We start from the raw sequence: 25,986 nt of genomic DNA, 5'->3' as shown, positions 1-25,986 counted from the left end.
CTTACAAAGAATTTGTATCCAGAATAAATACCTAAAAATCAGTAACAAAAAAAACAATCCAATTTAGAAATGGGCAAAAGACAAGAAAACTCACAGAAACAATAAACATATTAAGAGATGCTCAAATTCACTATGGAAATGCAATCACAGTGAGACAGAGCTCACCCATCTGCAAAATTAAAGGGGGATAATACCTAGTGTTGGTGAGGATACATATCATAAAGCACACTCATACTGCTGTAAGAAAAGCAACTGGTATAATCACTTTAGAGAGTAACTCAACAATATTTAGGCCAGAGCAGTGTCTTTTGATCTTTTTTTTTTTTTTTGATACATGTATGTATCTGAAACAAAAGTTTGACAAAATAATTCTTACTCTTATATGATGTGCTTAACGACATCCTTTTTTCTATTTTTTCTGTCTTACTCTATTCTACTGTATCCTACTCTATTTTATCCTTTCCTATTTCACTATTTAAAAGACAATGCTGGTCGGAGGAGCTAAGATGGCTGAACAGCATCGAAGTTTTTTTTGTGTCTCATGTCCATGAAATACAGCCAAACCAACACTAAACCATGCTGCACACCTAGAAAACTGATCTGAGGATTAACACAACAATCTACACAACTGAACCACAGAATTCAGCAGGTACGTGGCATGGAGAGGTGAATTTGGGGAGCAAGAAGCCACAAAAGGTAGGGAACCGCTTTTGGGGGCGGAGAGAGGACGGAGACTGGGGAGGGGGGTAGAATACGGGAAAAGCACCCCTCCCCAAAAGCAGCTGGAGAGAAAATGTAAAAGTGGAAACAGCTGCAGGGACTGAACTAAAAAGGGAGAAAGGAGAAAGGAGAGGGTTTAAATTCCATTAAGACTCTAAACACAGGGAGTGCAGAGTCTGCAACTCTGCAGCTCAATACCTGGATGTGCTCTGGTGTGAAGGGTGAATCCCCAGGAGTAGAGTGGATTCTGGGGTTCTTCAGGTCACACGGAGAGAGGCGGTTCCCCTGCTGGGAGGACACCTGGTAGAGACTGTGTGGGTCCCCCAAAGGCAAGGTCCAAGTGGACCCGGGAGAACAACCACATTCGCTGGTGCTGGAACAAGGTTGTTAAGGATAAAGCCTGGTGCCAGATGTGTGTTCTGATTTTCCATACTCCCTGAAACGCTGCTGCTGCACTATCTTGCGAACTTTTTCTGGGGAGGGCTGGCACCCAGCCATAGTCTCTGGGCATTGGCAGCGGCATGGCCCCACAAATGTTCCTGGGTGCGGCTGGCACCCAGACATTGCTTGATGAGACCCTCCTGCAGAGGGGCAGAAACGGTCAAAGCCGCAGTCCCTCAGAAATAAGAGGTCGGAAAAAACAGCCACGTCTGAGACAAAACTCAGGAGGGAGGTGCTGCTTGGGGCTTGGTCACGGACTGTGTAAAAGCGGGAGTGGATAGAAGCCAAAGACAAAGGACTGGTGCACGAGTGCTGATCGGGGAGAACAGAGTTCCGATACTAGAGACTGGATAGCTGGGTGATGCCATTTTTACCACTCCTGCGCGTGCGCATGCGCACCTACGAGCACTACAACAATCCACCCCAGTAAGGTAAGCAGCGCCATCTACTGGAGAACCAAGCCATTACATTGAGTCCCGCGCAACTGGGCCAACCTTGATCTTCAGGAACACACGTCTCTCCGCCTGCATAGTTTATGGACTATAAAGTGCGTCATAGTTTGACTTCTAGGGGAAAATGAAGTGATTTCAGTCGTATTTCAGTATGTTCACTGGCCCATCTATTCAATTTTCTTTTTTTTCTATTTCTTGTTTCTTTTCTTTTTCTTGAACACATAAAGAGAAAAACCTCATTTTTATTTTCAATTTTTATTAAAAATATCTTAATTTGGGGGGCACCTGGGTGGCTCACTCGGTTAAGCATCGGATGTCAGCTCAGGTCATAATCTCATGATTTGTGAGTTAAAGCCCCGCATCGGGCTCTGTGCTGACAGCTCAGAGCCTGGAGCCTGCTTCCTCTCTCTCTCTGCCCCTCCCCTGCTCATGATCTCTCTCACAAATAAACATTAACAAAAATGTAAACAATATTTTATTTTTTTCTACTGTATTTTTTACTTTGGGGTAAATTTTTTCAAATTCTATTTAATTCCACCAATTCATTTTAGTCACTTCAGTGTATTCATTTTTTCAAATTTTCAAACGATTTGTGTTTTTTTCGTTCCCCTTTTTTCTCTAATCTGTCAAGACCCTTTCAACACCCAGACCAAAACACACCTAAGATCTAGCATCATATATTTGATTTTGTGAGTGTGTCTTTATTTTTAACACTTTTTTAATTTTAATTTTTTTACCTCATTAATCCTTTTTCTCCCTTCAAAATGATGAAACGAAGGAATTCACCCCAAAGGAAAGAGCACGAAGAAACGACAGCCAAGGATTTAACCAACAGAGATAGAAACAAGATGTCTGAACCAGAATTTAGAATCACGATAATATGAACACTAGCTGGAGTCGAAAATAGATTAGAATCCCTTTCTGCGGAGATAAAAGAAGTAAAAGCTAGTCAGGATGAAATAAAACATGCTATAACTGAGCTGCAATCTTGGATGGACGCCACGGCAGCAAGGATGGATGAGGCAAAACAGGAATGAGCCATATAGAGGACAAATTTATGGAGAATAATGAAGCAGAAAAAAAGAGGGAGATTGAGGCAAAAGAGCATGATTTAAGAATTAGAGAAATCAGTAATTCATTAAAAAGGAAAAAACATCAGAATCACAGGCGTTCCAGAAGAGGAAGAGAGAGAAATAGGGGTAGAAGGGTTATGTGAACAAATCATAGTGGAAAATTTTCCTAACCTAGGAAAAGACACAGATATCAAAACTCAGGAAGCACACAGAACTCCCATTAGATTCAACAAAAACTGACCATCAATAAGGCATATCATAGTCAAATTCACAAAATACTGAAGCCAGGAGAGAATCAGGAAAGCAGCAAGGGAAAAAAAGTCCTTAACCTGCAAGGGAAGACAGATCAGGTTTGTAACAGACCTATCCACAGAAACTTTGCAGGCCAGAAAGGAGTGGCAGGATATATTAATTGTGCTTGACTCAGAAAAATATGCAGCCAAGAATTCTTTATGCAGCAAGGGTGTCATTCAAAATAGGAGATAAAGTTTCCCAAACAAAACTTAAAGGAGTTCATGACCACTAAAACAACCCTGCAAGAGATTTTAAGGGGGACTCTCTGAGGGGAGAAAAGATAAAATAAATAAATAATAAACAAATAAATAAATGAATGAATACCAAAAGCAACAAAGACTAGAAAGGACCAGAGAACACCACCAGAAACTCCAACTCTACAAGCAACATAATGGCAATACATTCATATCTTCCAGTACTCACTCTAAACATTAATGGACTCAATGCTCCAATCAAAAGACATAGGGTAACAGAATGAATAAGAAAACAAGATCCATCTATATGCTGTTTACAAGAGACCCACTTTACACCTAAAGACACCTTTAGACTGAAAGTAAGCAAATGGAGAACCATCTATCATGCTAATGGTCAACAAAAGAAAGCCAGAGTAGCCATACTTATATCAGATAATTTAGACTTTAAAATAAAGACTGTATCAAGAGATGAAGAAGGGCATTATATCAAAATCAAGGGGTCTACCCACCAAGAAGACCTAATAATTGTAAACATTTATGCACCAAATGTGGCAGCACCCAAATGTATAAATCAATCACAAACATAAAGAAACTCATCGATAGTAATACCATAAAAGTAGGAGACTTCAACATCCCACTCACAGCAATGGACAGATCATCTAATCAAAAAATCAACAAGGAAACAATGGCTTTGAATAACACACTGGACCAGATGGACTTAACAGATATATTCAGAACATTTCATCCTAAAGCAGCAGAATATACATTCTCCTCCAGTGCACATGGAACATTCTCCAGAACAGACCACATACTGGGACACAAATCAGCCCTCAGCAAGTACAAAGAATTGAGATCATACTGTGCATATTTTCAGACCATAATGCTATGAAACTTGAAATCAACCACAAGAAAAAATTTGGAAAGGTAACAAATACTTGGAGACTGAAGAACATCCTACTGAAGAATGAATGGGCTAACCAAGCAGTTAAAGATGAAATTAAAAAGTTCATGGAAGCCAATGAAGATGATAACACCACAACCCAAAACCTCTGGCACACAGCAAAGGCAGCCATAAGAGGAAAGTATATAGCAATCCAGGCCTTCCTAAAGAAGGAAGAAAGATCTCAGATACACAACCTAACCTGAGGCCTTAAAGAGCTGGAAAAAGAACAGCAAATAAAACCCAAAACCAGCAGAAGACAGGAAATAATAAAGATTAGAGCAGAAACTAATGCTATCAAAACCAAAAAAAAAAAAAAAAAAAAAAAAAAAGTAGAACAGATCAATGAAACCAGAAGCTGGTGCTTCGAAAGAATTTAGAAAATTGATAAGCCACTAGCCAGTTTGATCAAAAAGAAAAAGGATGGGCGCCTGGGTGGCGCAGTCGATTAAGCGTCCGACTTCATCCAGGTCACGATCTCGCGGTGAGTTCGAGCCCCGCGTCAGGCTCTGGGCTGATGGCTCGGAGCCTGGAGCCTGTTTCCGATTCTGTGTCTCCCTCTCTCTCTGCCCCTCCCCCGTTCATGCTCTGTCTCTCTCTGTCCCAAAAATAAATAAAAAAACGTTGAAAAAAAATTTTAAAGAAAAAGGAAAGGACCCAAATACATAAAATCAAGAATGAAAGAGGAGAAATCACAACCAACACAGCAGAAATAAAAACAATAATAAGAGAATATTATGAGCAATTATATGCCAATAAAATGGGCAACCTGGAAGAAATGGACCAATTCCTAGAAACATATATACTACCAAAACTGGAACAGGAAGAAATAGAAAATTTGAACAGACCCATAACCAGTAAGGAAATTGAATTAGGAATCAAAAACCTCCCAAAAAACAAGAGTCCAGGACCAGATGGCTTTCCAGGGGAATTCTACCAAACATTTAAGGAAGAGTTAACACCTACTCTCTTGAAGCTGTCCCAAAGAATAGAAATGGAAGGAAAACTTCCAAACTCTTTCTATGAAACCAGCATGACCTTGATTCCAAAACCAGAGACCCCACTAAAAAGGAGAACTACAGACCGATTTCCCTGATGAACATGGATGCAAAAATCCTCAACAAGGTATTAGCCAACCAGATCCAACAATACATTAAAAAAATTATTCACCACGACCAAGTGGGATTTATACCTGGGATGCAGGGCTCGTTCAATATCTGCAAAACAATTAACGTGATTCATCACATCAATAAAAGAAAGGACAAGAACCATGTGATCCTCTCAACAGATGCAGAGAAAGCATTTGACAAAATACAGCATCTTTTCTTGATAAAAATCCTCCAGAAAGTAGGGATAGAAGGATCATACCTCGAGATCATAAAAGCCATATATGAAAGACCCAATGCTAATATCATCCTCCATGGGGAAAATCTGAAAGCTTTCCCCCTAAGGTCAGGAACAAGACAGGGATGTCCACTCTCGCTACTGTTGTTCAACATAGTATTGGAAGTCTTAGCCTCTGCAATCAGACAACACAAAGAAATAAAAGGCATCCAAATCGGCCAGGAGGAGGTCAAACTTTCACTCTTTGCAGATGACATTATACTCTATATGCAAAATCCAAAAGATTCCACCAGAAAACTGCTAGAACTGATTTATGAGTAGAGCAAAGTTGCATGATATAAAATCAATGCACAGAAATCGGTTGCATTCCTATACACCAACAATGAAGCGACAGAAAGAGAAATTAAGAAATCGATCCCATTTACAATTTCACCAAAACCCGTAAAATACCTAGGAATTAATCTAACCAAAGAGGTGAAAAATCTATACACTGAAAACTATAGAAAGCTTATGAAAGAAATTGAAGAAGACACAAAAACATGGAAAAAGATTCCATGCTCCTGGATAGGAAGAACAAATATTGTTAAAATGTAGATACTACCTAAAGCAATCTACATACTGAATGCAATCCCTATCAAAATAACACCAGCATTCTTCACAGAGCTAGAACAAACAATCCTAAAATTTGTATGGAACCAGAGAAGACCCTGAATAGCCAAAGCAATCTTGAAAAAGAAAACCAAAGCAGGAGGCATCACAATCCCGGACTTCAAGCTATATACTACAAAGCTGTAATCATCAAGACAGTATGGTACTGACACAAGAACAGACACTCAGATCAATGGAACAGGGAACCCAGATATGGACCCACAAAGGTATGGCCAACTAATCTTTGACAAAGCAGGAAAGATTATCCAATGGAATTAAAGACAGGCTCTTCAGCAAGTGGTTCTGGGAAAAATGAACAGCGACATGCAGAAAAATGAACCTGGACCACTTTCTTATACCATACATAAAAATAAACTCAAAATGGATGGAAGACCTCAATGTAAGACAGGAAGCCATCAAAATCCTCAAGGAGAAAGCAGGCAAAAACCTCTTTGATGTTGGCCACAGCAACTTCTTACTCAACACGTCTCCAGAGGCAAGGGAAATAAACACAAAAATGAACTACTGGGACCTCATCAAAATAAAAAGCTTCTGCACAGCGAAGGAAACAATCAGCAAAACTAAAAGGCAACCGACAGAATGGGAGAAGATATTTGCAAATGATATATCAGATAAAGGGTTAGGATCCAAAATCTATAAAGAACTTATCAAACTCAACACCCAAAAAAACAAGTAATCCAGTGAAGAAATGGGCAAAACACATGAATAGACACTTCTCCAAAGAAGACATCCAGATGGCCAACCGACACATGAAAAATTGCTCAACATCACTCATCATCAGGGAAATAAAAATCAAAACCACAATGAGATACCACCTTACACCTGTCAGAATGGCTAACAGTTAACAACTCAGGCAACAACAGATGTTGGCAAGGATGGGGAGAAAGAGGATCTCTTTTGCATTGTTGGTGGGAATGCAAGCTGGTGCAGCCACTCTGGAAAACAGTATGGAGGTTCCTCAAAAAATTACAAATAGAACTACCCTACAACCCATCAATTGCACTACTAGGTATTTATCAGGGATACAGGTATGCTGTTTCGAAGGGACACACGCACCCCAATTTTTATAGCAGCACTATCAACAACAGCTAAACTATGGAAAGAGCCCAAATGTCCATCGAGGAATGAATGGATAAAGAAGATGTGGTACATATATTCAATAGATTATTACTCAGCAATCAAAAAGAATGAAATCTTGCCATTTGCAACTACGTGGATGGAACTGGAGGGTATTATTGCTAAGCGAAATTAGTCAGAGACAGGCAAATATGACTTCACTCATATGAGGACTTTAGGACACAGAACAGATGAACGTAAGGGAAGGAAAGCAAAAATAACATAAAAACAGGGAGGGAGACAAAACATAAGAGACTCAAATATGGAGCACAAACAGAGGGTTACTGGAGGGGTTGTGGGGGGGGGGGATGGGCTAAATGGGCAGGGGCCATTAGGGAATCTACTCCTGAAATTATTGTTGTACTATATGCTAACTAATTTGGATGCAAATTAAAAAAATAAAATTAAAAAAAAAAGAAAATGCTGGTCTCGACTCACTAAAATAATTTCATGATCACTTAGAAGTCACACCTTACAGCTTGGACAGTGCTGGCCTAGATAAACTCTAGAGCATATTCACAATTGTTTGCAATAGAAGAACACTAGAAATAGCAAACAGAATTGATCAACAGGATTCCTCAACAGAATTTATCAACTGTGGCATGTGGATACCATACAGCAATTAAAATTAGACAGAATCAACACAGATAAATCTCCAAAATAATTTAGCCAAAAACCACTCAGTCACAGAATGATACAGATGGTACACTATTTGATAAATTAATTCATCAAATTTAATAAAGTTTAAAACATGCAGAAGACAATACTATTTTAATGTGTCATGGATACTGACATATACATGAGTGGAGTCTGACGGGAATTTTTTTTAATAGGAAAGTTTTGATAAGGGTAATGCGAAAGATAAAATTTTCCATGTAATTCTTTCAGTGAATTGGTATGATTGGCTTTTCCATCTGAGAAGGCAGTTTTCAAGATATTAAACTTAAATTATATTAATAATCTGAGTATAGGAGAATAGTTACCCAATGTTAAAGAAAACACCATTTTGGAGTCAAAATACATCCATTCTAATATTGCCTCTACCATCAACATAAGAATTCAATAAAGTCTTGATAATCACAACTCATAAACCACAATCTCTTTTGCCATCAGAAAAAGAAAATTTTATCAATACCAAAAGAAGATAACATGGACAAACTATAGTATCTTAAATGCCATGGAAGAAATTTCAAAATAGACAAAAAGTTTACTATTAGCATATTAGAATGGCAAAAATGTATTTTCTACTTCTGGTCCAAAACTGCTTACAATGATCCAGCAATTACACTACTATGTATTTACCCCAAGAATACAAAAAATACTGATTCGAGGGGATATAAGCACACCAATGTTTATAGCAGCATTATTAACAATAGCAAAATTATGGAAAGAGCCCAAATGTCCACTGTCTGATGAATGGATAAAGAAGACGTGGTGTGTGTATGCATGTATGTGTGTGTATGTATGTGTGTATATACATATACATACATATATATATACACACACAGACACATATATATATGGAATATTACTCAGCCATCAAAAAGAATGAAATCTTGCCATTTACAATGACGTGGTAGAGCTAGAGAGTATTAAACTAAGCAAAATAAGTTGGTCAGAGAAAAATACCATATGATTTCACTCATGTGGAATTTAAGAAACAAAACAGATGAATGTGGGCTGGCGGGGGGCGGGGGGGGAAGGCAAACCAGAAAACAGACTCTTAACTAAAGAGAACAAACTGAGGGTTGCTGGAAGAGAGGATGGCAGTTGAATAGGTAATGGATATTAAGAAGGGCACTAGTGATAAGCACTGGGTGTTGTATGTAAGTGATGAATCACTAAATTCTACACCTGAAAGTAGTATTACACTGTATATTAGCTAACTGCAATTTAGATAAAAACTTGAAAAAAATTTTTTTTTAAAATAAAACTGTTGAGGTACCTGGGTGGCACAGTCAGTTAAGCGTCTGACTCTTGGTTTCAGCTCAGGACATGATCTCACAGTTTGTGGGATTGAACCCTGAGTCAGGTTCCTCATTGACAGCATGGAGCCTGCTTGGGATTCCCTCTCCCTCTCTCTCTCTGCTCCTCCCCCAATCATGCACATGCGTGTGCTCTCTTTCAAAATAAACTTAAAAACCAAAATTAAATTAAAATAAAATAATAAAATAAAATGAAATGAAGTAAAATAAAATAAATACAATACAATGCAATACAATAAAACTGTTTACAAATTTCCCCCTTTTCTGCACAGGAGGGCAATGTTTCTTATAGACCTCTTATAGACCTCTTCTTCTCTTATAGAGAAGAGGTTGGCATCTGTATTAGGAAGATCTCTTCACAGTGATAGAGTGTCACAGATTAAGATCATTCCATACATGGGGTGCCTGGGTGGCTCAGTCAGTTGAGCGTCCGACTTCGGCTCAGGCCATGATCTCACAGTTTGTGGGTTCGAGCCCCACATCAGGCTCAGTGCTGACCGCTTGCTCAGAGCTTGGAGCCTGCTTCAGATTCTGTGTTTCCCTCTCTCTCTCTGCCCCTCCCCTGCTCACACTTTGTCTCACTCTGTTTCTCAAAAATAAATGAATGTAAAAAAAAAAAAAGATTATTCCATACAATTCTTACATGTTATTTACTGTTTTTTTCCTTACATGTGTTTTCACACTTACAGCTTGACTCATGTATGTTGTTAATTATTCATATTAATAAGTGCCTATGCTTCGCAAAACAGTTTCTTATGAATTTCCTTTTTTTGGAATGTAATAAGAACTATGTTATTACAGAATCATACCATACTCACATTTGCTTTGCAATATAAAAAGAAAATGAGAGAATGCCTTTTCAAAGAAGAAACTCCTACCACTGATCTCTGCCTTTAGAGGACCTAAATTGGATACTCACAGGGCCAATGTTTCAAGTTTTTGCAACAGTAATTTTCAAAAGCAAATATACATCAACAAAGGTAATTTTTTTGTATAACATTTCGTTTTTTGTTTTTTGTTGTTGTTGTTGTTGTTTTTTTTTTTTTTTTTGCTTTTGCTCTGTGCAAGTTTCATTCCAATGTGGGAAGCTAACAATCATAATAGGTACATTATACTGTATATTGAAAAGTGATGGTGCCATAAAAATGAAAATGGAGCAAGATAGGAGGGATCAGGAGTCTTGAGGTTGATTATAAGGTTTTCAATTTTGAACAGGGTGGTCAGAGAGCTTCCCTGACTATATAATATCTAAGGAAAGACTTGAAGAAAGGAAGAAGTGAGCTCTGAGTACATCTAGAGCAAAAGTGATCCACACACAAAATCTATCCACTGCTAAAGCTCTGAGCTAAGCAGGTTTGAGCAGAAAAGTAACAAGATCTGATCTTGTTTTGAGTCGCACTAGTTCTGTGCTGATATTTCTATTATTTTCTCTTTTTTATTGAGGTGTAATTGACATGCAACATTACTTTCAGGTGTATAACATAATGATTCAATATCTGTATACACTGTGAAATGGTCACCACAATAAATCTATTCACCACCATAAGTTACAAGAAAAAAATTTGTTTCTTATGAGAACTTTCAAGATCTACTCTTCTGGCAACACTCAAAATATGTACCTACAATATTATTGACTATAGTCACCATGCTGCACATCACACTCCATGTCGTATTCATTTCATACCCTTAAGTCTGTACCTCGGAACCCCCTTCATTCATTTCATCGCTCCCCCAACCCCCTCACTCCTGGCAACCACCACCCTTTTCTCCATCTCTATAACTTTTGTTTGTTGTATTACTTAGATTCCACATATAAGTGAGATCGTACAGTATTTGCCTTTCTCTGATTTATTTCACTTAGCATAGTGGCCTCTAGGTCCATCCATGTTGTTTCAAATGGCAAGATCTCATTCTTTTCTATGGCTAAGTAGTATTCTGTTGTGTATATATACCACACGTTCTTTATCCATTCATCTATCTGTGGGCACTTAGGTTGTTTTTATATGCTGGCTCTTGTAAATAATGCTGCAATGAACACAGGGGTGAATATATCTTTTCAATTTAGTGTTTTCATTTTCTTTCAGTAAAAACCCAGAAATGGAATTGCTGGATCATATGCAACTTTTTTGAGGAACCTGTTTTCCATAGTGGCTGCACAACTGACATTCCCACCAACAAGGCACAAGGGTTCCCTTTTCTTCACAACCTTGCCAACACTTGTTATTTCCTGGCATACTGATAACAGCCATTCAACAGGTGCGAGGTGACATGTCATTGTGGTTTTGACTTGCATTTCTCTGATGATTAGTGATGTTGAGCATCTTTTCCTGTGCCTGTTGGCCATCTGTATGTCTCCTTTGGAAAAATGTCTATTCAGATCCTGTGCCCATTTTTAATTGTTTATTTGCTATTGAGTTATACGAGTTCTTCATATTTGAATATTAAGTCCTTATCAAATATATGATTTGCAAATATTTTTTTCCCATTTTGTAGGTTGCCTTTTCATTTTGTTGATGGTTTCCTTTGCTGTGCAGAAGCTTTTTAGGTTTGATGTAGTTCCACTTGTTTATTTTTGCTTTTGGTGTCAGATCCAAAAAACACTGCCAAGACCAATACCAAGAGGCTTACTGCCTATGTTTTCCCCTAGTTGTATGGTTTCAAGTCTTACATTCTAGTCTTTAGTTCATTTTGAGCTAATTTTTGTATATAGTTTAAGTAATCTAGTTTCATTCTTTTGCATATAATTATCCAGTTTTCCCAACACCACTTATTAAAGAGGCTGTCCTTATCCCCATTGTATATTCTTGCATTGTGGGGCAGAAATTAATTGAACATATGCATAGGTTTATTTCTGGGCTCTCTATTCTGTTTCATTGGTCTAGGAGTCTGATTTTATGCCAATATCATCCTGTTTTGATTACTATGGCTTCATAATTTGGTTGAAATCAGGAAACATGATACCTCCAGCCTTGCCCTTCTTTTTCAAGATTGCTTTGGCTACACAGGGTCTCATACAAATTTTAGGATTATTTGTTATACTTCTGTGAAAAATGCCCTTGGGACTGATAGGAATTGCATTGAATCTATATATTGCTTTGAGTAATGGGGACATTTTAACAATATTAATTCTTCCAATCCATAAGCATGGGATATCTTTCCAATTATTTGTGTCTTCATCAATTTCTTCCATCAGTGTCTTATAATTTTCAGTGTGCAAGTCTTTCACCTCCTTGCTTAAATTTATTCTTAGGTATTTTATTATTTTTGATGTAATTGTAAATGGGATTTTTAAATTTTCTCGTTCTCACAGTTTGTTAGTGTATAGAAATGCAACAGATGGGGCACCTGGGTGGCTCAGTGGGTTGAGCATCCGACTTTGGCTCAGGTCATGATCTCGTGGTTTATGAGTTCGAACCCCACATCGGGCTCACTACTGTCAGCCTGTCAGTGCAGAGTCCACTTCAGATCCTCTGTCTCCCTCTCTGCCCCTCCCCCACTTGCACGCTCCCAAAAATAAAATATATGTTTTTTAATGCAACAGATTTTTGTATGTTGATTTTATATCCTGAAACTTTACTGAATTCGTTTATTTATTTTTTACTGAATTAAAGAATCCAACAGCTTTTTGGTGGTATCTTTATGGTTTTCTATATATGAAATCATGTCACAAATAGTGAAAGGTTTCTTTCTTTCCAATTTGCATGCTATTTATTTATTTATTTATTGCCTAATTGCTCTAGGACTTCTAACACTATGTTGTATTAAAATGGCAAGAGTAGGCATCTTTGTCTTTTACCTAATCTTAAAGAAAAGCTTTCAGCTTTTCATCATTGAGTATGATGTGAGCTCTGGGCTTGTCATATATGGCTTTTATTATGTTGAGGTATGTTACCTCTTTATCCACTCTGATAAGAGTTTTGTTTTTGTTTTTTTTTTAAGATTTTTTTAAACATTTCTTTTTAATATTTATATTTGAGAGAGAGAGAGAGAGAGAGCGAGCGAACATGACCAGGGAAAGGGTAGAAAGAGAAGGAGACACAGAATCCGAAGCAGGCTCCAGGCTCCGAGCTGTCAACACAGAGCCTGACGCAGGGCTCAAACCCACAAACTGGGAGATCATGACCTGAGCTGAAGTGAGAAGCTTAGCCAACTAAGTGACCCAGGCGCCCTGACAGTTTTTTTCTTAAATAGATGTTGAACTTTGTTCAATGCTTTTCTGCATCTATTGAGATGATTATATATTTTTTATCCTTTATTTTGTTAATGTGGTGTATCATGTTGATTAATGTGTGAATGTTGCCATCCTTGATCCCTGGAATAAATCCCAGTTGATCATGATATGATCTTTTTAATGTATTAGTGAATTCATGTTATATTTGCTAATAATCTGTGTGGAGTATTTGCAGATATTTTGATGAGAATTTTTGCATCTTTGTTCATCAAGGATAGTAAACTGTAAAATCCTTTTTTGTTGTTGTTTTGTTTTGTTTTGTTTTGTTTTGTTTTGTTTTGTTTTGTGATATCCTTGTCTGGTTTGGGTATCAAGGTAATGCTGGCCTTGTAAAATAAGTTTGGAAGCATTCCCTTCTCCTTAATATTTTGGAAGAGGTTAAGAAGGACAGATATTAAATCTTCTTTAAATGTTTACCAGCAAAGTCATGAACTTTTATTTGTTGGGAAGTTTTTGATGACTGATACAATTGCCTTACTGTAATACACCATAATCAGTCTATTAAGATTTTCTATTTCTTCATGATTCAGTCATGGAAAGTTTCTAGGAATGTATCCATTTCTTCTCATTGTCCAATTTGTTGAGCTGTAATTCTTCATAGCAGTCTCTTATGGTCTACTGCATTTGTGGTATCAGTTGTAACTGCTCTTTCATTTCTGATTTTATTTGAACCGTCTCTTTTTTTTTCTTGGTGAGTCTAGCCAAAGGTTTGGCAACCTTTTGTTTGTCTTTTCAAAGAAACAGGTTTTAGTTTCATTGATCTTTTCTATTATTTTTTGTTTCCGTTTCATTTGCACTCTGATCTTTGTTATTTCCTTCCTTCTACTATGTTTGGCTTCATTTGTTCTTTTCTAGCTTCTTTAAGCATAAAGTTAAGTTGTTTGAGATTTTTCATGTTTATTCAGGTAGGTCTGAATCCTTATGAACTTCCCTCTTATAACTACTTTTGATGAATCACATAGATCTTGTAAGTTATATTTCCATTTTCATTTCTCAAGGTTTTGTTTTGTTTTTTCTCCTTTGAGTCTTTTGATTGACCCATTGGTCAGCAGAATGCTGTTTAATCTCCACATGATTTTTCTGATCCTTTGTCTCTCTTTTCTCCTTCTGCGACCCCCTATAATGCTAACGCTACTCTATGTTGTCTCATAGCTTCTTTAAGCTATCTCATTTTTTATTTTTTTTCCTTTTTGCTGTTCTGTTTAAGTAAGTTCCACTCCCCTGTCTTCTTGATTACCAATAGTTTCTTCTGCTTCATATAGCCTGCTGTTGAACCCCCTCTAGCGTATTTTTCAGTTCAGTTATTGTATTCTTCAGCTCTGTGACTTCAGTTGGTACTTTCTTATATTTTCTCTTTATTGAAGTTCTCACTGTGTTCATTCATTCTTCTCCCAATTTAGGTGAACATCTTTTTGACCATTAATTTGAATTCTTTACCAGGTAAATTACATCCACTTTAAGGTTTTTGAGGGTGTCTTTTTTTGGTCCCCCTGAGGTTTTACCTTGTTCCTTCATTTGTAACATAATCCTTTTTCATTTTGCTTCACCCTCTGTGTTAGTTTATATCTAATGAGAGAAACAACTACCTTTCCCAGTCTTAAAGCAGCTTTGTACAGATGAACTTTATCTTTAAACTTTGCCCTAGCTCTTGGTTGTCTCTTGAACCATTATGACTGTCTAAGGAGTCTGATTTATTCTTGATAGGTCCCAGTTTTTGAAGGTATGCCAAGAACTGTCCGTGTTCCAAAGGGGGGAATCTCAGTCAGCACCTAGTTTTAGGCTGATTGGAAGCCAGACCCTCAGGCAGCAGCTTTTAGAGTATGCAAATACATACAGTCCTATGAAACAAGTATAGACTCTCTTAATGTAAGCAATCTGACTGTCCCCTGAGTGACAGTTGCAGACCATTGCATAAGCTCCTTTCTGGGAGGCCCTGGCAAACAGTAATGAGGCTAAGGGAAAGCACAAAGATGGCATCCCCTTGCCTATATTCCCTGAGAGCACATTTGTAGGCCTCTACTTATGTGGCAGACCTGAAGTCTGCCCCTCAGGCTGAAGTGTCAGAACAAGTAAATAGGCCTTTTTCACAAACAGACTGGGGGTGTGTTTCAGTCTGCTGTCTGTGCAGTGCCCTGGGGGTGACAGCCTATCGAGAACTGTCTCTCCATTTATTACAGGCCCATGGAACCCAGGAAAAACAACCATGCCTGCCCATGGTATCTAGGTAGAGCAAGAGTGCAAAATAGTACACACCAGCACATCTGTCCCCAGACAGAGTCCCAACTGGTCCCTGCCCCTCCAGCAGATGCTTTAAGATTAGAAAATAAATTTTCACACATAGTCTAGGCGCTTTTCAAACTGCTGCTTTTGTGCTGGTTCCTGAGTGAGTCTGCATGCAAGCCCTTTCCGAGAAATATCTCAGTTCTGCTATATAGGCTTTTGGGTCTCCTGGTTGTGAGATCCATTTTCCATCTGGTTTTCAAAGCTAGATGTTTGGAGGGCTCATCTCTTCACTGCAGGTCCCAGGGATTGCGGTGCCTGATGTGGGGCATAAACCCCTCATTCATCAAGGAGAAGCTCCAGATTTGTGAGATTCCTCCCAACTGTGGGTCACCACTCTGGCAGTGGGGTTTTTGGTGAGACTGTCTCACACGTGACCCTTTTACTGCTTTGATGTGAAGAAGCTATTCGGCTAGTTCTCAGGTCTTTTTCAGAGGGAATTTTTCCATACGTAGCTGTAGATTTGGTATGTCCACGGGAGGAGCTGAGTACACCCACCATCTTGGACCACCCCCCCCTAACATTTCCTATTATATCTGTTTTCTTAAACTTGTATAGTTCAACAGTTTATTTCCAAATTATCCTTGTTTGGAACAGATAAGTTCTTATTCTTATAGACTGTATTTTGAGAGCTTTCCCTACACTCTGAATAACTACACAGTTGAAGACTGGTGGATAAGAAGACAGTCTTTTGATAACTGAACATGATAAACATATCAACTCCTAATCCTCTCAAAGAGCAGATCAAATAATTCAGTTCCCTGCACAAAGCATATAATAGGTAGCCTTTACATATTATTGTTGGCAATCAATGTTAATCAGTGTGTTTACTAGTAGGACAATGTGTCATATTACTTGGTAATACCTCTGACCCAAATAAAGAGTTAAGCTGATTATAGGACATACGTTCGTTTGCCTAATTTATTCAACACATGTTGATTTGGTACCTGCAGAAGGCACTAAGCCAAAGTAAATACATAAAAGAAAAAACAAAATAATATGGAGCAAAAGGATAACCACCTCCCAGGTGCTTGTGTCAACATTACCCCAACACAATGGTACTTGTGGGCCTTAAGAGCTAATAACCAAGACACATTGTATCTATGAAAGCAAAGCATTTTCCATGGAAACGGATATTTTGCAATTGATCAGGAGCTTCTAAAAGCTGATAACCATTCTTTACAAGTAATCCCTGAAGAAAAAAAAGAAAAACACAGTAATTTCTGCAAATAAAGCCCAGTGTTATATATCTTTTTAATCCAATTTAATAATATGAGGTCAACTTCAAAGCTGTGCTTTAAAAATATAATATATAAAAAAGTGTCCTTGCAATATAGAACTCAGTTCCTTTAACAAATTCCCCCATCTGGGCAACACAGTTGATGATGCTTTTATAATCAAAGAAGTAGGACATTAAAGAAAACTAATGTCTTTTAGGATGCCAACACACAGTTTACAGCGTGTTAATGAGCTCCAGGCAAAGTAAATGTCAATGGGGTACTGATGATTCCCAACTATATGCTAGCTGAACCATTAAATGGATGTCATCTGTGAGTTATGAATGATAAAAATATAAGAAATGATGATCCCAATGATCATTTGTAAAGGATGATAGCTATAATTTACCTCCACTTGAATGAGAGGTCCTAAGCCTGTGACAATAGTAAAACACCTACACAGCTGCTAACTAATGTGAGGCAATTAAAAATAGGATGGACAAAACTGAAAAACTAAAATCACAACTAAAAGTAAGGTACCACCTCAAAGGAAATGATATTGCCATGTTTACGATAAGCATCAAACTGACTTTTAGAACACACAAACATCATTGCCACTTTAATTAGGTTTATATAAAGGAAGGGTTTCAAATTTCATTAAGAGAGATGAGGCAGATCTTCAGTCCCAAGCAAATTTGTATTTAGTTTGAAGAGATTACCAAGCTCGTCAAAGTCAGCCTTTTCAACTACACACAGCAAAAGTGCCCCTTTCAAATATGAAAAATTATCAAGATATATTGATGTTTTTCTGTTGTTATACTACCTAAAATAAGTTGATACTTGAGACATTTGTAAATCCACTTGAAATTTAGGTCCTTATAGATATAGTACAGTTAAAAAAAAATCCTAACATGCCTACGAAATAGAATCCTAATTGTGAAAGATCCTTATCCCACAACATAAACATTCCTTCAGCAGGGTAGGCTCTCTTAGCCTTGGCTCATTTCCATTTGGGATTCATTTTGTTCAGTATCATATACATTCATTACAATACAGAACATATAATGTGATCACTATTTATGATTTACTTACTATCTGTTATCCACTGGTACTTGTTAGCTCAAAACGTCTTCCATGGAGAGATATACATAATAGATAATAGCTCAGGTTAGATTAGTAAGGCTGAAGACACATAAGACACATGCTTCGTTGTCAGATAAATGCTGGAAAAAAACCCTACTATCCCTTAAGTTTCCTCTCATATTGTTAAGATGGGATCACCATGTGAACTAGGCACATATTCCTTCTGGATAATGAAAGTGAGAAGGACATCTGCCTTCCACTGAAGGACACTATAAATATCCCTTTCAGAAAGGCAAGCTATCTGCTCCTTTGAAGTAAATATCCCCATGCAGCCCCAAATGGGAATCTTTGATGTCATTCTGCAACCCTGATAATTCCACTCCTGGTCTCAAATCTCTCGTCTGGTCTATTTTGGTTTATACCAATACAACTCCAGTAAACTTCAAAAGTAGTGGTATCTTAGGGGCATTGTAATTTCACTTTAACCAAGTGATAAAACCAAAATTAAACATGACAAACTCCTAAAGACAGACAAACCCCATAAGTACCCTAAATGTATAGCTCCAGATTAATAGTTTTTGATGTTTAAACACAGTGTTTGTACCCTTCTGAAGTAAAGGACCCAAAGGAAAAACACACCTTACTATCTATCAGCCTCTTTGTCTAAGTCTTGCCTGGTTCATTCAGAAATCTCTAAGAGCAATAATTTAATACCTTAAAGCATGACATCATACTGGTGAATCTTCAACCCAGTTTCAAATAAAGAAAAGCATCCACCATAACCATCCTCTATAAAATTGCAACCCACACCTGTACTCTCAGGCCTCTTTCCCTGCTCTCCTTTTTCATTTTTCATAGCACAATTTTCTAACACGATAATCAAATATGTTTATTGTCAATCATTCTTCTCTAGAACATTAAGCTCCAGAGGGAAGAGATCTTTGTCTATTTTGTTCACGTACATATCCCAAACACCTGGACACGACCTGATGCAAGGTAGTCACTCAATATTTGTCGAATGAATGCGTGAATTCACATTGAGAATTCAGTACAAAATACGCTCTGAATATAAGGGAGACAGAGCATACACATACAAATACATAATATCAGACAGTGGTAAGTGCTACAGAGCCAAAGAGAACAACAGGGTAAGAGGCTGGAGAGACAGCCAGCAGTGGCCATTTTAAATGAGGAAGCCACCTCTCTAAAGTGAAGGCAATTGAGGCTTGAATGAAGGTGGGTGCCATACACATTGGGTGGACGAGGAAAGTGGGCTTTGAGGATGGCGTAATTAGCAAATGCCTAGGCTCCAGGCTGGAGGCCCACTTGGGCCCAAAGAGGCCTGCATGGTGGAAGTGGGGTGTGCAAGAACGTATCATTTCAATTGCCTTTACTTACTACTTAATAACATGTACACACTGCCTAATGCCCTGGGAAATAGATTACCTTTCACCTAGAGTACTCAGATTCCCTGATAGTAAGTGCTTCTTCTACTTACTAGCCCCCAAATGTCCGTATCAGCACACCATATAAGATTACAAGGCACAGTAATGACATCGTCAAAAACCGTTCCAAGTAGCCTCAGGAGTCACGAAACTGACTTAACTCAGTACCACTGCGCAGAAAGGTGTAAAGCCAAGCAGGAACTTGGTACTAGAAGTGTGCAAAGCCAGGAGGCTCAGTAAACATTAAACAGTGCCTGTCATTCGAGTCTGGGGGGAAAGAGCGTCAAGCCTAAGCAGTTTCATTCACCTCTAAGAAAGACTAAGTCGCCAAGCGCGGTACGAGGCAGCGCTGTGACATGCATTTTGTGACAATCCTGGACTCGAGTTGTTCTGACATTTTATGTAACTTCCCAAAGAACAAAAACAAAAAGTTCGCTCTGAACTCGCCTTCCAACTCAGACAGGAAGTTCCTCCTCGGCCAAGGCGGGGCGCTTGGAAAGTTTTCAGCGGCTAAAAACCTGTTTCCGGGGCTGAGCGGAGCAATACCTTCCGGCTTAAAATAAAGGTTTTCGGTGATTCCTCCTATGCCTCCACGGCAGCTTCGCCTAGCTTAGCCACACTTTCTGCGCTGTCCCCTCGACAACAGGACCAAATGTCGGAGGCACAACACTGAGTTAGCGAGCTGGTTCGGGGCCGGGAGCTAGGTGAATGGGTTTTCAGAACGCCAGGCGCGGGTCAAGGCGACGAAAACGAAAACCACAGCAGCCTACGCGGGGTGAAGAGGGGAGTGGGAAGGCGAAACTCTGAGGCAGGCGCCGCAGCCACAGCCCGGGGCGACGCTCCGCCTCACCCGCCGGAGGCGGGGAAGCCTCCGGGCAGGCGTTGCCACACGCGACCCTCGCAACGCGCACCACATCCGCCCGCGGGCTCGCACATGCGCAGCGCCGCCCGGGCCCCGCGGCCTGGGTGGGGAGACAATCCCAGAGTTCCGCGCCCAGCCCCCGCCAGGGGGTGTGCGCACGCGCGGCAACGCCTAGGTCCTAGGCCCGGGCGGGGGTGTAACTCCGGGGGCTGCTCTCCAACCGTCGCCGCGTTCGGGAACTTGGACAGCGGGGGCGGGGAGAAGTGGCCCGCAGCCGGGGGATCTGAGGGCTGCCTGCTGCAAGCCTGGCGTCCCCTCTTGACTTCCTACACCATCCTGTCCCCTTACCTCAGCGTAGGCCCGAGCCGCATCCGCTCCGCTTTCTGGGTCGCCGTTACTGCTCGGTCGGGGGCCCGGCGCAGCGACGAGTTGGCGCCTCCCCCTGAAGCAGCCTGGCCTCGGCGGGTTGCGCTCGGGTTGCGCTCGGGTGCCAGGCCGGGGAGGGGAAGGGAGGAGAGCGCACTGGAGGGGAGGGGGCCGGCGACGGCGCCTTGCCTCGCCCCTCCTTTCCTCCTCCGGCTGCCCGCTACCGCCCCCGCCCCTTCCTTGCCGACTCCCCCTCTCGGAGCGGACCCCACGACTGCATCTCGCCTCCCTCGCTGGGTCCATCTCCGCTTTGTGGGGCACCCCTCTCCTCCGCTAGGGTTCTGGTTCCCAAAGTCTTGGGAATTTGCAAGGGTGAGGCGTGTAAATTTTAGTGTGGGCAACCTTTTCTACAGTTATCCTCCCAGCCGGTCCACCATCAGGGAGCTCAAATCACGTCTTCACACGGTTTCCCCCCGTTTGCCCCTCTGGGCTGTGGAGCCAAAGTCCTGTGCTCTCCTAATAAGAATGCTGAAATAATGACTGATTTGTCTTGGGGTGACCTGGGACCAAGGTCCTCTGGAACAACCGCACTTTACCTTTATTAATTTAGTAATTTCTTGTATTACACTGCGCCTCTATTGGCCTCAGCAGACTTTAGTAAAATGCACCACATGTAATATAATTACAATGTGCAATAATTTCTTGCACTTTACACTTAAATTGACCTGAGTGGGTTTTGGTAAAATGCTCCACAATTAATCTTATTAGCTGTTCCTGGGAGGTAAGCTGAATGCCTTTACACTGGCTTGTAAATGAGGGCACAGGTTCAACGTTTAAATGATTTGCCAAAAAGTAGCACAGCCAGATAGAAATGTCAATCCAGAGTGATTCTGTCGTCTTGTTTGATCTGGCCTTTGTCATTCACCGGAAAAACATCATTCCAGAAAGTCTAACTGTTTTTATTGCAGTTGCTGTCGTTGGCAGACATTTATGTCTATTATCACAGCTTACTACATTGAACCCCAGAAGGAGACTTGCATTTATTTACTTGATTTTATAGGTTATGAGCAGGGGCAGGAGTCACATACATTTCACTGCCTAAGATTAAGCTTTTCCCCTGAAACAATCAGTTACCTTTTGTCCTTTTGTTATAAAAGGTAACATAACCATAACTGAAAGGACAGCTTGGATTTTTTTACTTGAAAAGGATAATTACAAGGAACTCCTTCCAGAGTATTTATCTAAGGGAGAGGGTTGCCAGACTAAGTAGTGAGATAAGGTGGGGTTATCACTAAACAGACCTTCCTTCTCTTATTTGTGATGTTTATATCTCATTAGATTGTGAAACTCTTAAGAGCAAGATATGCCTTATTTCTGTACCATAAAATGTGTAATAAATGTTTGTGGAATCAAATTACATTGATTACATGCCCTTTAGTTCCCCAAATATGCATCCATACTCCATTAAGAGACCTAAACATAAGCATGAATCCATGGTTTACTCTCATTTTAGATAGTTTGTGCCAATTCTCCTGGGCCTGACTGCCTGGATAGGCTGACTTCTTAAGAGAGGTTGGTATCTAATCCAAAAAGGCTTTAGGTCACCTTTTCTTATACCCTCATCAGGTCTCTCATTCCTCTCCTTGTGGCAAAGCTGTGTAACACTGAGTCTGCATAAAAAAAAATCCACTGACTTGTTTTTCTGTTCAGGAAAAGGTTGTTCCTCTGGTCACCACCAAAGCTAAAATTCATCATTAAACAAGTTTAGAGTTGGTTCATTAAACAGGAATTCTTTCTCATTCAAACAGTCAAATTCTCCTTCCACCTTTTTCCTGTATCCAGACTACTTTGTATTTCAGGTATTTTAAGGAATTTGAGTGACCATTTAGAGAGCAAAATTACAGAAAACCACTTCCATTCATAATATAGTGCATAATATACAAATCAACCTATATAGTATTTCTTTCCCTGCAGGTATGATACTCCTTTACAAATTAATATTTTAAGATTTAGGTATTTTAGAAATAAAAGTTCTTAGTTCTTAGGACTTTTTAAAAGTCCTAAGATTATTCCTAAATAATAATAATAATAATAAAAATAAGACATTTTATTTAGACTTTCTCCAATTTCTACCACGAAACATCTTGTTAATACGGAACTTAATGTTAAGATGTGATTGCAGCAAGAAATGATCAGAGCAAAGGATTCAACAGGTTTAGTCCCACAATACAGAAGGGGAAATTTCCTGTAACAAATCTAATACCTAGAGCAGTTGGAATGTGGGAAGAAACTTTAAAAATTTTTTTCAGATGTTTATTTATTTCTGAGAGAGAGACAGAGTGAGAGCAGGGGAGGGGCGTTGAGAGAGAGGGAGACACAGAATCTGAAGCAGGCTCCAGGCTCTGAGCTGTCAGCACAGAGCCCCATGCAGGGCTCAAACTCATGAACCATGAGATCATTACCTGAGCTGAAGTCAGACCCTTAACCAACTAAACCACTCAGGCACCCCCAAGAAACGTTTAGAATATCTCCATTTTTATCTAAATTAAGAAATCAAACTTTACTAATATTTAACATGTACATTGACAATAATGCATATTTTTTGTAATCGAAATACAAGACCAAAAATGTTTAGAGACCACTCACTTCTTTAGAGTACCACCAGGCAGGCATCTGATTTCACTACATGTTTTGACTATGTAATATTTTAAATACAATAATTTGGATGCATACAACATTTTAAATATAATAATCATGGGGGCGCCTGGGTGGCGCAGTCGGTTAAGCGTCCGACTTCAGCCAGGTCACCATCTCGCGGTCTGTGAGTTCGAGCCCCACGTCAGGCTCTGGGCTGATGGCTTGGAGCCTGGAGCCTGTTTCCAATTCTGTGTCTCCCTCTCTCTCTGCCCCTCCCCTGTTCATGCTCTGTCTCTCTCTGTCCCAAAAATAAGTAAAAAATGTTGAAAAAAAATTTAAAAAAAATATAATAATCATGAAATGTATATAATAGTTAAAAATTTACCTTTGTTATACTATGCAGTAAGTAAATGTTTATTCTTTAATCACTTTTAACATGAGATACTTACTTAAATCTTGGTAAATTTGCATTATCATAGAGCTGAGAGATTAAAATAAATCCTCATTTTATCGATGCCCAGATTATGAAGTAAATTATCTCAAGTCTTTGGATTCCGAGTTTCATTGCTTTTTCCAATCCATCATCCCACTCATAGGATAAATAGCAGGATCTCATTATCCATCAAATGAAGGATAACAACAAAGCCATTGCACAAGATGAAAAGGTACAGATTTTTCTCATAAAACTTTGAGTGGAAGAAATTCTTTTTAACTTCTTACTTTAAAGTAATTATAGATTCACATCAAGTTACAAAAATAGTACAAAGATGTCCCATACACCTGCCCCACTTTCCCTCCACTATGTTTAAGATAATGATATACTGCAAACACTAAGAGCAAAGACTTGAATTGAATCAGCTGACCAAACTCTGAGAAAACCAACTGGCCAGGAGCTGAAGGTTGAAAAGGACTGGTTTGCAGCAAGGAGTCTGAATGATGGGAGCTGTTCCAGCGGAAAGAAGGAGGGGACAGGGAGAGGGGAAGAAGACCATTAAACACAACACATTCCTTAGAAGAGAAGTGATGGCCTCTGTACTAGATATATGTTTTTTATGGTTTTCTTTTTGATCTATTATTTCATAATTTATCATTTCTTTTAAATATTCCAGATAATGTCATCACTACTATAACCTATATCCCTACACATCATAGCTTAGAAATACAGCTAGGTTGCAAAAAAAAGTAACTTTCTGACTCTATCATCTAAGGGCAACCTTGTAGGAATATTAGCCCTCCTTAAAGCACGTAGGGGCTGGGAAAACGGGGTGTTCGAGTATAATTATATAGACATCATGTAGCATCCTCCTCCTTTGCCACTTCTGAGTGAGGACAGGTGACTCTCTGGGGCCGTGGCTCCTCCTAGTTGTGTGGGAGAGAGTAAGTGCCCAGGCCACTCTAATGTGGAAGGCACAAAGACGGCCCAGCTCTCTGTATTTTAGAGAGACGTCAGTTACACTGTGCCTTTACAGACACTTCTTCTTAACCATGGTATGTGACATGGTATATCCCAGCACAGTGCTAGAATACAAAGCAACGAAGATGATAGGATACATGTACATGTTACTGTGGCAGCAGTGAGAGAACAACAAACCATCAGGAGGAGGTCAATTAAGGCTTTCCAAAAGAAGAAAACTTGGCGTTAAGTTTTAAGGATGTTTACAAGTTAGCTGAGAGAACAAAGTTACAGGTGGGGATGTTAGGGAAGGGAAACATTCTAAGAATCTGAAAGAGTATGATGTATTCGAGAATTTTAATCTGTTCTGCTCGGCAAAGCAGGAACAAAGGCTATGTGGAGAGGATACAGTAATGGGAAAAGATTAAAGTAGCCATAATTTTCTGAGTGCTTTCTTGGGCTGTGCTTTTTATAGTACATTACCTTAATCTTTACAATAAACTGCAACTTAATTTTGGCCTTGTTTTACAGATGGAACAGTGGAGACTTAACTAACTTGCTAGGGTCACATAACTAGTAAGAGGTGAGGCTAGCACTCAAATCCATCTCTGATTCCAATCTGAAGCTCTTCCCACTTGACCATGTGGGCTCTTTTCAAATGAACTGGAAAAGTAAATGGGCCGAATAATAAAAGTCCTTGGCAATGCAACAGCAAGACATATCACAGAATCCAACAAAAAATTTTAAGCAAAAGGATGACATACTGACCTTTGTGTTGAGGAGGCTCCCTATTTTGTAGTGGGGAAAATGGTGAGGTTGGGGCCAGGGGACCATGTTAAGACTCTATCCAGTCAGTCCAGGCAGAACATCAAGAGTGCTTGAACTCAATGCGAGAGTAGGGTATGCTTAAAGAGAAAGGAGAAGATGAATCTGAGAAAAAAACTTTCTAAATTTATTTATTTATTTGAGAGAGAGAAAGAGAGGCAAGCAGGGGAAGGGCAGAGAGGGAGGGAGAGAGAGAATCCCAAGCCCGATGTGGGGCACCATGTCACTGCAAGGTCATGACCTGAGCTGATATCAAGAGTTAGATGCTTAACTGACTGAGCCACTCAGGTGCTCTGAATCTGAGAAAATTTTGATTAGTTTTTGGGGAAATATTACTAATATACTTCTCCATAATAACAGGTCAAAGAAATAGAAACATTTTAATTGATGCTGAGAGCATGTTGGATAAAATTCAATAG

General features: G+C 39.4%; 1 protein-coding gene across 13 annotated transcripts in view; it reads right to left on the bottom strand.

The window, feature by feature from the left end:
- The window catches only part of RCBTB2 (RCC1 and BTB domain containing protein 2), a 59,582-nt gene that overhangs the window by 29,009 nt on the left and 4,587 nt on the right, over positions 1-25,986 (bottom strand). For 4 of the 13 annotated variants that reach the window (XM_045052800.1, XM_019826356.3, XM_045052829.1 and 1 more), the window contains exon 1: positions 20,695-20,829. The gene's annotated coding sequence lies outside the window, so the exon portion shown is untranslated. Of the gene's footprint in view, positions 1-918; positions 1,071-18,048; positions 18,130-19,791; positions 19,842-19,931; positions 20,345-20,694; positions 20,830-25,510; positions 25,648-25,986 lie in introns of those variants that run through there. The other 9 variants (XM_045052805.1, XM_045052822.1, XM_045052808.1 and 6 more) reach the window with 6 other exon arrangements.

This window comes from Felis catus, chromosome A1, assembly GCF_018350175.1.
Source record: "Felis catus isolate Fca126 chromosome A1, F.catus_Fca126_mat1.0, whole genome shotgun sequence".
Classification (NCBI taxonomy): Eukaryota; Metazoa; Chordata; class Mammalia; order Carnivora; family Felidae; genus Felis; species Felis catus.
The sequence above is the reverse complement of the archived record's forward strand: the minus strand, read 5'-3'. Positions and strand labels throughout refer to the sequence as shown.